This window comes from Protopterus annectens, chromosome 7.part0, assembly GCF_019279795.1.
Source record: "Protopterus annectens isolate FY-2018-M chromosome 7.part0, PAN1.0, whole genome shotgun sequence".
Classification (NCBI taxonomy): Eukaryota; Metazoa; Chordata; order Ceratodontiformes; family Protopteridae; genus Protopterus; species Protopterus annectens.
This window is the reverse complement of record NC_056739.1, coordinates 785,512,497-785,526,256: the sequence shown is the minus strand read 5'-3', so window position 1 is coordinate 785,526,256 and position 13,760 is coordinate 785,512,497.

Below are 13,760 nucleotides of genomic sequence, written 5' to 3'. Positions count from 1 at the left end.
CGTAACTGTATTGTCCATCTGCATGGGTGTCATGAAGTTCACCACTTCTGTCTTAAGAAGCATGAAGTTGGCTTTGGAGAAATTTTTTAACATGGTTTCCTTAATGGAGGGTGGGGGCAGAATGTGGATATGTAGGGTAATTAGCTTATGGTCGGATCGGACCAATGAGGTGTTGACTTCAGGTGTGGAACACCGGTCACTCAGGACAAACCAAACCCCGTAACTAACACAAATAACCACAAAGTGAGCTAAATGCTACTCATTGCCAGAAGTCTCAGCCTCCAAATGCACACACTCGAGGCACTTCTCATTATGGAGAATATTGATATCTGTGCAATAACAGAAACTTAGTTCAAGGCTCCAGAGAGCACACCAGCACTACCAGGATACTACTCATTCCATACCTTCCAGCATCAGAACCTGGATCATAGCACATAGGGTGGGGATGTATCCATATTCATCAAGGATACCTACACCTCTCTCTACATCCTCTCTACAGATATGTACCCATAGAATGTTGCACAGCAATGTTCTTCCCACTCCACAGGGGTAGGGCCACAAAAGACCCTTGGCATTCCCGCTGTATGAGCCTGACGAGTCTGATCTGCAAGGCAATGGAACCAATCATAATGGAAGTCAACAATAAAGACATTGGGAACCATCACATGTTGAGCACACCCAGTTTGGCTTCGTCAAATGCAGATCATGCCTCCTGAACTGGGTGGATTTCTTTGAGACAGTTACCCAGGCTACAGATGATTGAAAGGAGCTCCACACAGCCTACCTATACCTCGCTAAGGCCTTTGACACCATTCCCCAGTCAGGTATCATAGATGAACTCAGCAACCTTGGCATAAATCTATACATCACAAGATGGATTGCAAACTGGCTCACAGATAGATCCCACAAATTAAGAGTTGCTGGCTACATGTCAGAATCTAAACCAGTTCAGTCCTGGGGCCCCTCCTGTTTGGTATATACTTCTCAGAAGTACATGGCAACACAGGAGGGTTGTGGTTGACTAAGTTTGCTGGGAACTGTAAAGTGTTTGCCATAATAGATTCCCGGATGACACAAATATTCTCCAGAAGGGACTCTATGAGACAGATGTGTGGTGTCAGAATCATGGCCTCGAGCTCAATATGAAAGAATGCATAGTAATCCCCTTTGGGGAAAACAAAGTACCCACAAACTACCACATAGGTGTTACTCCCTAAAAACTGACAAGGTAATAAGGGATCTGGGGACACAAGTAGATAGTCATCTTTCCTTTGACAACCATGTTGCCAAAGTGATTAGGAAATCCTATGTGTCCCACCTAATCAACAAAGGGTTTGCATCACGATCAAAAGAGGTAATGGTGGCCCTCTACTCTTAAGTCATCAGACTCATCATTGAGTACAATGCACCATTTTGGATGTACTCAACTAAGCATATCCAGCAGCTGTAGAGATCACAGAGGTACCTCATCAAAAGGATTATTGGCCTCAAACAGTTGTGTTATGCAACACAACTGGTAAAACTAAATCTGTTCTCTGTTGCATACCGCCTACTCAGAGGTACACTCTGCCTAACATACAGAGTCATGTCCAACACATAACTGTTGAACATGCTCCATCTAAGGATAACAAAATTGAGTCGCACTACACACTCCAGGGATATGAACCTCATCACAACAATGAATACAACATGCTGGTGGGATAGAGTACCATCCCAGAGACTTGCCTTACTGTGGAACAGAGTCCCAATGTACATAAGACAGAGCCTCTCGCTGACACACTTTAATAGGAACCTTGATGAGTGGATGGGAAACGGACAATTCACACCGGGGATCACATCAGCAGCCCCACTAGATAGGGGCTTAGGGTACCAACTATTAGAACTAGGGCTTAGGAGACTAACCAATGGGGTGGTGAAAGCTGCACAACTTGCCTAGGCTAATATATGCCTTCGTGAAAATAGTTTACTACATACCTATGAACCTATGTGACAGGTACATGTCTACAGATAGTAGATGTGTACTTCATTGTACAGTCATGTTGTAGAGCAGGCACATGCACCACATACACTGTAATGCTTACAGATACTGGTGGCTATTATGTACAGTGGGTGAGATGTGCATTTCATGTCTTTTGTGCCATTGGGATGTGTGCTGGGTGTGACAGTCCTGGATGGCTCTCTGTCATGGTCACCCTCTTACACACATCTCTGCCCATCCATCTTTGGCTTATTATACTGTGTTCCCCCTACATATATAGGTACATAGGTAGGTAATAGGCTATCTGCCTGAAGGCATATATTAGTATGGCCAGAGTGTGCAGCTATCACCACACATGGGGTTAGTTTCCTACGCCTCTGTGTAGTAGAGCTGATGAAGTGATCCATGGTGTGACAGTTCAGTTTCACATACACTCATCAAGGCTCCTCTGGAAGAGTGTCAGTGAGGGACTCAGCTTAATGTAGGTTGGGAGCCTGTTCCAAAGCAAGGGAAGTCTGTGAGTTAGTAATGTATCCCTCCAACATGTTCTATTTATTGTTGTGATAATTATATCCCTAGAGCATGTGGCACATTGAGCTTGGGTTTACTTCAGATAGAGCATGTACATCAGTTCTGCATTGGACATGGACCTGTCTGTTGGGTAGAGATCGCCTGAGTAGACAGTATGCAACAGAGTACAGATTTAGTTACTTCAGTCTTGTTGCATGGGGCAACTGTTTGAGGCCAGTAATCCTCTTGTTGAGGTACTTCAGTGGTCTTTCCAGCTGCTGAAGGTGCCTAGTCAGATTCATCGCAAGTGTGTCGTGGTACTCTCTGATGGGTCTGATGACTGATGTGTAGAGGGAACCTCCTTTGACCTACATGCAAAGACTTTGGCAATTTGTGGGAACACATAGCATGATTTTCTAACCACTTTGTGAATGTGTTTTTGAAAGTAGAGATGACTATCCACATGTGTCCATAGATCCCTTATTATTACCTCCATATTTAGGGTGTTGGCACCTATGTGGTATTTGTATGACTGTAGCTCGAGGCCATAATTTTGACACCACATCTGTGTGACTGAGACCCTTTTTAAGGATGACTCTGTTGTCCCAATCATCGATTATGACAACCTTTTTGCAGTCATCCACAAACTTTGCTAACCATAGCCCACGTGTGTTTGACTGTATTTCTGAAAAGTATACACTAGACAGGAGGGGTCCCAGGACTGAGCCATGGCGGACAGCAGTTGTTACCAGCTTACAGTCCAACAGGGAGACCACAATTCTTACCTTGTGGGATCTATCTGTGCCCCAGTTGGCAATCCATCAGATGACATACGTGTTTATGCACAGGTTGTTGATTTTGTGGATACGACATGTGTGTGGGATGTTGGAAAAGGGCTTTTCAAGGTCTATGTAGGCTATGTGGAGCTCATTTCATTGATGTATGTCCTGGGTAACTGCATTGAAAACTGTCTAGCAGGTTTAGGGACCATGATCTGCCCCTGACCAAACCAAAATGGGTAGGGTTGGGTGTTTGTAGGCTCCCAATAGCTCTGTTTATGAGTTCCATAATGATGGACTCCATGGCCTTGCAGATCAGGCTTATAAGACAATAGTTCCCATGGTCTGTTATGCACCAACACTTGTGGCCTTGCAGATCAGGCTTATTAGGCTTATAAGACAATAGTTCCCATGGTCTGTTGTGCACCAACACTTGTGGAGTGTGCCAAACATTGTTGTAACCCATTCAACGGTTTCATATCCTGTACAGAGGGTGAGTCTCAACAGGCTGTTCAGATGCAGGGTCTGTTTGTTTTGGAGTTCACATATGACACAGCCAGGGACACCATGTCATCCCATAGACACCGTATTTTTAGGTTTGGATAGAGCTGTTTAACCATTGTATATGTGATTTCTGGGTTTTCACAATCTCCAGGTATGGTAATGGGCCCTTTTGTCAATGAGAGGGGGGTAAATATGTATGAACCTGTCTGACAAGATGTTGGCAATGTCAGTCATGTACATGCATTCATTTACACTTTGCACTGACTCAGAACATATATGAGTTTACATTGATATTTATGGCATAGCTAAAGAAAGCTTCATGGTTCTCTATTAACTCTTTGGCAATATTTTTGGCAGAACATGGCTTGGATAATGTTAGGAGTGCTCATTGCTTCTTGATAATACTGATCGGAGATTTATTGATCTTTGGATTTTCACTTTCTTTGAACAACTTAAGTACTTGTAGTACATAGTTTGATTATGACAGGGGACCAATATATTATATGGGTCTGTTTTCATATCACTGTGTGCGCAAGGCAATCTCCAGGTATGGTAATGGACCCTTTTGTCAGTGAGAGGGAGGGGGGTAAATATGTATGAACCTGTCTGACAAGATGTTGGCAATGTCAGTCATGTACATGTATTCATTTACACTTTGCACTGACTCAGAACATATATGAGTTTACATTAATATTTATGGCATAGCTAAAGAAAGCTTCATAGTTCTCTATTGACTTTTTGGCAATATTTTTGGCAGAACATGGCTTGGATAATGTTAGGAGTGCTTATTGCTTCTTGATGATACTGATCAGAGATTTATTGATCTTCTTTGGATTTTCACTTTCTTTGAACAACTTAAGTACTTGTATTACATAGTTTGATTATGACAGGGGACCAATATATTATATGGGTCTGTTTTCATATCATTGTGTGCGCAAGGTAGGATTGGTGAATAGTGACAAGTGTCTGGAGTAAGAACTGCAACTGCCAGATATGTGTGGCCCAAGTGTGTGAGCATGCCCAGTATGACCTTTCAGTATGTTGTTGACTGACATTTGCTAAATTTGTTTAAGTGTGTGAGCATGCCCACTATGGGCATATGTGTGTGAAAATTCAAGTTGGTTTTTACTTCAGGACTCATCTTTGTGTTGTACATCGACAGGAAGCACGCTGTGCCTGCAGGGCATCCATGAGTCAATTTGCATAGACTTATCAACATTTCTACATACAGGGGCGACAGCTATTATTTGTACATTTCTACCCGGGGGGCACACCTGATTGTTACTGTGGGTGTACATAGGATGAGGGGTACACCTGACACTTATACACATTTGCTAGACCTACACTGCTATGTCAGGTACTCCATTTCAGTCTGTACTGTTGCCTATCATACTGGCTTGAGGCATACTACTGTACTACAGACCTTACCTTCCAATTACACGCATATTAGTTTGTGACTTCATACATCACACTGCCTGGCCTGCTGTTATCTGTCTGCATAGGCCTGGGGGGAGGGTACTCATATGCCTCTTCAGAGGGCATGATACAGCATTTGTTTGTGTTTGCATTTGTCTGCATTTGTCCTGCTGGCTGTGACTGTTAAGTATGTGACCCCCCCCCCCCAACTGGTATGTGTGAGTGACTTAAGTTGTGTATGTGCCAGTGAAATGCTGTCATGGCTTAGTGGTTCAGTACTGTGACTATAGTGGACAGTATCCTGAGTTCAAGCCCTGTCACTGCTTTTTATTTTCCTGCTGGGCAGACCTGACTGGTTAAGGAACAGTAAAGCAGGTGTGAGTGTGTTTACTCGACTTTGCTCAACTTTGCCCAACTTTGCCCAACTGTGCCCTATGTTGCGCTGGTTAGCACGGTGCACAGCTACGCCCAATTGTATTTAAATATTCTCAATACTGGTAAAATGTGCTTAGCAGTGCTTTATATTGCTTAAAATAGGGCACTCATGCCTCAGGTGGTGCTGCAGGGCTGCCTATGTCGGATGCACATAGTACACTCCCTGTACATGTTTGAAAACAGGCAGTGTCAAGTTAAGCATCCCTTTTACTGTATGTGTGAGTCAGAGAGAGGTGTCATTTCCAGGGTTCCTACTGAGTCAGTGTATGTGCTATGCATTGCCTCTTTGCCAAGGCCAGGGCATACTGGGCACACCTCCTTCTGCCTACTGAGGCAGGCTCAAGTTGTTCCTCCTCCGAGTCACGCTATGCCTGTGCAGGCCTTGGCAATGGTGGGGGGCTGTTTGTCCCTGCCCCATGCTGTTCCTGCTGCAGCTGTTTCCACAGGATCATATTGTGTAGCATGGCACATACCATAACAATTTGGGTACATGTAGTTGGTGAGTACTGCAAGGCTCCACCAGATGTGTCCGGGCACCGGAACCATGACTTGAGCATCCCAAACACATGCTCAATTATGTTTCTTGTTTGTGTGTGTGCCTCATTATGGAGTTCTTGTTCAGGTGTGTGTGCATTTCTGATGGGTGTCATCAGCCACGGCTCCAGTGTATATCCAGCATCCCCCACTAGGTGACCCTCAGGGATGTCCCCACTGGCAAATCTCTGGTACAGCTGGGTCAGATGCCAAATGTGGGAATCGTGATAGCTTCCAGGGCATCCAGCACACACATTCATTATTATGCCCTGGGCATCGCACACAAACTGGCAGTTGATGGAGGGGAAGCCCTTGCAGTTGTTGTAGACCCTACCCCGCTCACCGGGTGGTGCTTTGATGCGTATGTGCATGGTCTATTGCACCCACTACCTCAGGGTATTCTGCTATTTGGTGGAAAAGATGCATATTGCTGGCCAATGCCTCACAGGAATTGGGAAAATATACGTGGTCACCGACTTGCTGACATGGCATCCAGGAACCGGTGAAGTACCCTGGATGCTGATGCCTGTGTAATCCCCATCATATTACCAGATGGTCTTTGGAAGGTACCTGTAGCTAGTATTCTTAGGCCTACACATACCTTGGTATCCACTGGGATGGGTTCCTCTCTGTTGGTTCTGTGTGTGAGGCGTGGCCGGCAAAGCTCAACAATTTGCTGTAGGAGGTCTCTGTCCACCCTATAGTGCTCCACTATCTCCAGCTCATGTAGCCCCTGGTAGGTTACCTTGGGTCTGTACACTCTTCTCCGTCTCCTCACTGTGGGTTGCTCAGCAGCATTCACAACATTACCACCCTCAGCACCTTGCACATGTTGGTTTATGATAGCAAGAGCAGCCGCTAACATTTTGTCTGACTTAAGCTTTTTAAGCTTTCCCTCTTTGTATACTGCAGTGTTGCAGAGTTCTTGAGAAAAAAAACAGGGGGGAATGGTGTTTGCAGAGTTTAAAGTGCTGGGCTGGGCTAGTCTGCTGCCTGTGTAATTGGCTGATTCTGATATATTTCACCTGGCAGCTCTGCTAGTTCTCCTTGGTTAACTTCCTACTATTTCTTTTCCTTCCTTTTGCCTTTCTGTTTCCGCCCGGGGCAGCGCCGAGCAAACGCGTGTGCACACGCTGTGTGCATGTTTGCAAGGAGTTTCCTATCTTTTAACAGTGTGCACCTTTGGTTTGAGGTTTTCAAATAGGACAACTGTAGGCATGTCTCTTGCAATCCTGAGCAACTCAAAGCAAACACAAGCCACTGTGCTCCAATTAGCTTACAGCCTGTCTGACACACCCCCTCATGATGTCACCTATATTCTACTCACCCACTCCTACTCTTACACTCTTGGGACATGCCTCACATGCTGGGGAAAATTGGGATTCACTATCCTTATCCTCATTTGCATAGGATTGCCTAGTAATGCATGGTTACATCTCTCACACTGAGCTTCCCCCCCTTAGCAACCACTACTGTGGTCATGTTGTCTTCAGCCTGCCATTCACCTGCATGGCAAAATAAGCTTTTTAGTGAAAATACTTATTTTTGGCTTTTTTTTTTTAATTATTTTCATGTTTTTATAAGTGCCGCACGTTTGCACGGTGCTGCGCTATGCTTAAACATTTGAGATCGGGAGAAAAAAAAAGTTAAATTGTTATATTTTTAAACATTATATAATGCCAGTGGCCTTATATTTAGCTATTGTCATGCTTCCTCAACTGTATGCATCCTTTATTTGGAGCTGTCATAGCTCCGTTTAGCTATTTGCAGAAATGTACTCTGTTACCAACGGAGTACATTTCTGCATGTAACACTAATCTTCCACGGACAGGTTAGTGTTTCCTGGATCGCAAATTTACCTCATTTGCATGGCTTTCACAAGCAAATGCGGTAATTTGCATACCATGATGCTGTCTGTGCAAGAGTAGCTTTAGCAGTTCTCATGCACGCCCCTACCCGCTGTACCTGAATCGCACGGCAGACATTTTGCCAGCGTGAGCTCCTACACTCTTCTTGCACTCCGTGCAAGCTTTCATAAATCCGGGGGAGTGACTCCCCATACTAAACCCATACCCCAGTTTGCCACTGCTGAGCTAACTGTGGCCCTCCTCAAAGTTAATAACCATAAAAGTATATGCATAGCCTCCCTCTACATACCTCCAGGAAACAATGTCCCTGTTCTGGATAATATCCTGTCATGGTTCACTACTAACATAAATGACAAAACCATAATTCTAGGTGACATTAATATTAACTTGTCCTCCATACACTCACCTACACCATCTCAGAGCATTAACTTATATAATTTTACCCAGCTAATCAACTCCCCTACCAGACTAAATAAAGATAGCACCACAGGCAATATTCCGGATTGGATACTAGTCTCCCACCCAAATATTATTTCTGACAGTGGTACCTTCCCTGACTCCCTAAGCGACCAACTTCCAGCTTACGCATACCGTTCACCTTCCCCCTTACATCTACAGCACAAATACATCTCAACCCGTACTTTAAAAGAGTTCAACCCTCAAACCTTCTCTGACTCTCTAAAACAGACTAACTGTGACCCTCTAAAAACCCTTCCTCTGGACACTGCTGTTGCTCACTTTAATACAGCATTTACTAATCTATTCAACTACTCTGCCCCCTCCAGAACTAAAAGAGTCAAATTCAAAACTGTGCCCTGGGTTACCAAGCAGACTAAACCCCTTATGCACCTAAGTGACAAAACATGGAAATGCTATCAAAAACTTAAATCACCCAACTCCTTGACCAAATACAAGCAACTTTGTAATCAGGTAAAAAAATAAATAGCTTCCAACCGAAAATCCTATTTTAAACTTCAAAATAACCATAAATCTAACCCCCAAAAATTCTGGAGTAGTATCTCCTCAGTCCTCTCCCCTGGCAAAAAAGATAACCCCTGCCCAGACCATAACTCTCCTGACCACATCCTAGCTACTCAATTAAATTCCTTCTTCATTGACTGTATAGCCAAACTTACCTCTTCTTTCCCAAATAATACCACACCCATCACTCCCAGTCCAGCCCCCTCAATGTCCAATAACACAAACCTCCATCCTTTCACACTAAAGCCTGTTCCTATCCAGACAATAAAACAACTCTTATTAAAATTAAAACCTTGTTCTAATGCCCCTGACAATATCCCATCTAACTTCCTCAAGCTAGCTGCCGATGGCATAGCACTACCCATCTGTAGCCTAATAAATTGCTCTATCAAAGAGTCTTATGTACCCCTCCTATGGAAAAAAAGCCTTCATTATTCCCCTCCACAAAGGGGGTATCAATTTCAGTCTCCAATTTTCATCCTATAGCTATTCTGTCCCTTATATCAACAATTCTTGAAAAATGCATCCACTTACAACTCTTACCCTACCTGTTAGATAATCAACTACTGACCCTTACTCAACATGGTTTCGGACCTGGTCACAGCACCACTACTGCCCTGCTCTCCTTTCTTCAAATCATTAACTCCGCTCATGATTCTAGCAACATGGTATCTAGCCTCCTTCTCGACTTATCTAAAGCCTTTGATACTGTATCCCATAATCTTCTCCTATCCAAGCTCTCTCATCTCAACTTATCCTCCTCTTCCATCAATTGGTTCACCAGTTGCCTCTCTGATAGGGAACAAGCCGTGAAGTGGAATAAGTGTACTTTTTCTTTCCTCCACACTCCAACAGGTGTTCCACAAGTCTCTATTCTGGGCCCCTTACTATTTAATATTTTTATTAATGACTTTCACCAAAACATCCCTAATGCTAAATTCGTCCAATACGCGGATGACTCTACTATCATCTGCTCAACCAAATCTCTCTTCAAACTGCTGAATTTAACTCAAGAAGTTTTTTCCTGCACTGTGTCTTGGTTGTTAGAAAATCATCTGGCTCTCAATGCCTCAAAATCCAAAATTATTTTATTCACCCCCTCTAGAAACATCATCATCAACAAAACATCCTTCTCTATCTTCAGCCAAAGCAAGATCTCTATTGAAATAGTTCCCTCTGCAAAGCTGCTGGGTGTCCTTATTGATGAAAAAATTAAAATTCGATATACATCTACAAACAAATATTAAAAAAAAAACATCAAAAGCTTGGAATGCTATACCGTCCTAGCCGATACCTTACTCCCTCATCCAAACAACTCCTATCTACCACTTGCCTCATTCCCTCTCTCTTTTATGGAGCCCCTCTCCATACCAATCTTCAGTCGACCCTTAAATCTAAACTATCTTCCTGAAATAATAAAATATCCAAGTTCAACACAGGATCCAAATCCTCAACTCACCACTGCAACTCACTCCATTCACTCTTTTGGTTGGAACTCCCTAACTATTTGACATACATCTAACTGACAATAGCTCATAAGCTCATATTCAAACCCTCTAACTGTCCTTCCCTCTTCTCCACCCTAAAAATGCATCAGCCTCACAGAACACTCAGATCCAATAATCAAAATCTCCTAGAACTTTACAAACCCAAACATACCCCAGGACAACTTTTACTATCTTTCTCCCTTGCCAAGTCATGGAATTCACTTCCCCCTCACATAAGAACAACCCATAATCTCTCCACCTTTAAAATTGTACTTCACTCTTACCTCCCCTCCCTCTGGGAATACTCCTGCTCTTAACCCACCTGATACCTTCCACCCCCCCCCACTCCCTTCTATCTCAAAGTCATCCTAAGGCCTCCTCCTATCTCAAAAACATCCTAATGACCTCTTCATGATCCTTATTTTTTTCTACTTTTTCCTCTATAAATCAATCTCTCTCTCTCTCTCTATATATATATATATATATATATATACATATATATATCCTCACATCTCTTTTGGTTACCGAATTGTATATATCCAGTTAAGTATTCTTTTATGTCCTGATACATTTTGTGTACTACTTAAAATGTTTTAGTTTATTATTGTAAGCACTGAACTTCAAAATGTTTTAAAATACATTTTTTTGTAAATACTGAACTATGGATCTTTTCTCCCTGGGCCTCCATTGAAAATGGGTTCATCTCGGCCCAATGGACTTTCCCGGGTTAACAAACTGCAAATAAATAAAATAAACTGGAGATATCTGCTTTAATTAGTAGTTTTATTGATTTATTGATATGTATATAAGAGGGGAGGTTTCATAATGAGTGTTACTTCTTGGCCAAAGTGCTAAAGTTTAATAAACCTTTGGAACTGGTGGTAGTTGTTTTTGTGTTTTTCATTTCATGGTTTTGTGTTTTTTGCACCATACTAAGGTATCCAGTATCACATTTATTATTTGTACTTTTTATAGGACCATTAGCTCAGGCAGTTAGAGTTTTTAATGTGGAAGGATATAATTGGTATGGAGTATAGCAGAAAGTTGTATTATTTGTGAATGATGCTATAGTATACATAGTGAACCCAACAGGGGCATTCCTGAGCTATTTCAGATATTTTCACAATTTGGTAAAATAGCAGGATATAAGATTAATATTCATAAAACATAGGCTATAGTGTTAAATTATGTATCCTCTTTTTGGCCTAGTGCACGATTATCCATATATTTGAGAACATCTGCAGTACAGATATCTGGAGTGAGATTAGAATCTGATATTAGGAAAGCAGGTGAGACAATGTGGGGAGAGATTAGGAATAAGATATGAAGATATCTTAGAACATGGAAGTTAATGTACATGGACCTGGATAGTACAATAATGCTCTCAAGATGTACTGTGTACCATTAGTGTTGCCTGTGGTACAGACCTTTTTTATGGAACCTGCTGCAAAGTTTTGGACAAGTGTGGAAAGGGAAATCAAAGCATTTATTTGGGAAGAGAAGGCACAAGTGGAATGGGAAATGCTTATTTTGCCTGTATATATTATACAATTTTCTTGGATGATTACTCGTATACAGTAAATAATCATTGGAAAATGTACTTTTTCTATAAATATGAGATTTAAATCCTTTTTCATCATAGGAGATAAAAGTATCCAATTATGCTATTCCGTTACTACTAACTGAATGTGTGAATTTGAGAAATTCACTACTCGCATTCAAGAATGTTATAAATAAGTCTAGTTCTTCCATACTACCTTTCCATAATATATAAATGTCGTCTAAAAATCTAGAACAGTGTTTCACATATTTAAACATCCTATTGGGAAATACTACTGTTTCCTCCCAATCCAACATGACCAAATTATCAAAAATTGGTGCACATGCTGACCCCATTGCAACACCCCTATTTTGTCTATAATGCTCTCCTTCATAATAAATATAATTATGATCCAAAACCATAGACATACAGTCCATGATCAAACATACCCTTCCCAATCTATGTGTGTATGTTTTCTTATAGTATTACAAAAAGCTTCTAGTCCTGATTGTTTCAGAATGCATGAGAACAGATCTATTCCATCTATCGTAACATATAGATGAATATTGTGTTCTTTAGGAATGTGAAAACTACCTAGAAATTCCCAAGAGTCTTTTACTAGATGTGAAATGTGATTATATATATCTTTCAACCAAGTATCTACTGCTACACCTAAAGAGTATGTTTTGGAATGACTTCCCAATACTATAGGTCGAAATGGAGGGTCCTTTAAATCTTTATGTACCTTGGGAATCCCTATTGATGTAGCTAGTATCGGAGATTGCACTCTGAAAAAATTTTACACTTCAGAGGTTATTCTATTATCTATCCAAAACTCCTCTATATATGAGTCTATGCGTTGATACGTTATATTAATCTCGTTTATGGATATAGTTTGGTAGTTACTTGACTGTGTGAGTATGGCAAACATCTTGTTAATATACTCCAAAGTATCATATATGACCACTCCTCCCCCCTTATCAGGTTTCATTACACGAACATGGTTGTCTCCCTTTAGCTTGTTTAATACTTCCTTTTCTTCAATTGTAAGATTATGATGCATGTTTCTGTTCCTTATTTTATTATTATTTTTACACTTGCATACATTTTTTCCACCAATTGTGACTTTGAGAACTATGACAAAGCTAAAAATGTAAAAACAAATAGAAATGGTTCAACGAATTTCACTTTAAGGGATTATATATATTTGTTGGGTATAAAACTGAGTATAATCAATGGTATAAAGTTGGACAATGCATATTTACATAAATGTTTAGTGTTAGAAATTGTACCTATGGGACTGCGTTTTTTTAAACAACCGATAGGTTTAGAACTAACTATGAATGGTAGAAGTGAATTTAACCAACTATTTAATTAATTTGGTTTTAGTTACATGAAGTTGTTAATAAAACATAATGATGAAAAGTTATCCCATTTGATGCAAGAAGTGGAGGAATTAAATAAAAAAAATTACTAGTGATTTATTATTCAAACAATGGGAAAATTTGTATAACAAGCACTTTCATGCAGCAGAAAAAAAGACACAGATGGGGTATGAGAGGAAATGTAAAAAGATATCTAGGGATATGGCTCAGTATAAAGGAGATTATGCATACAAATGGAAAGACACAGAAGAAGAAAATACATACAAAATAAAGGGGTATGAAAATAACAAAGGATACAAAGGGGATAACACTGAATATAGAGATATATATGTCAATCAGAGGA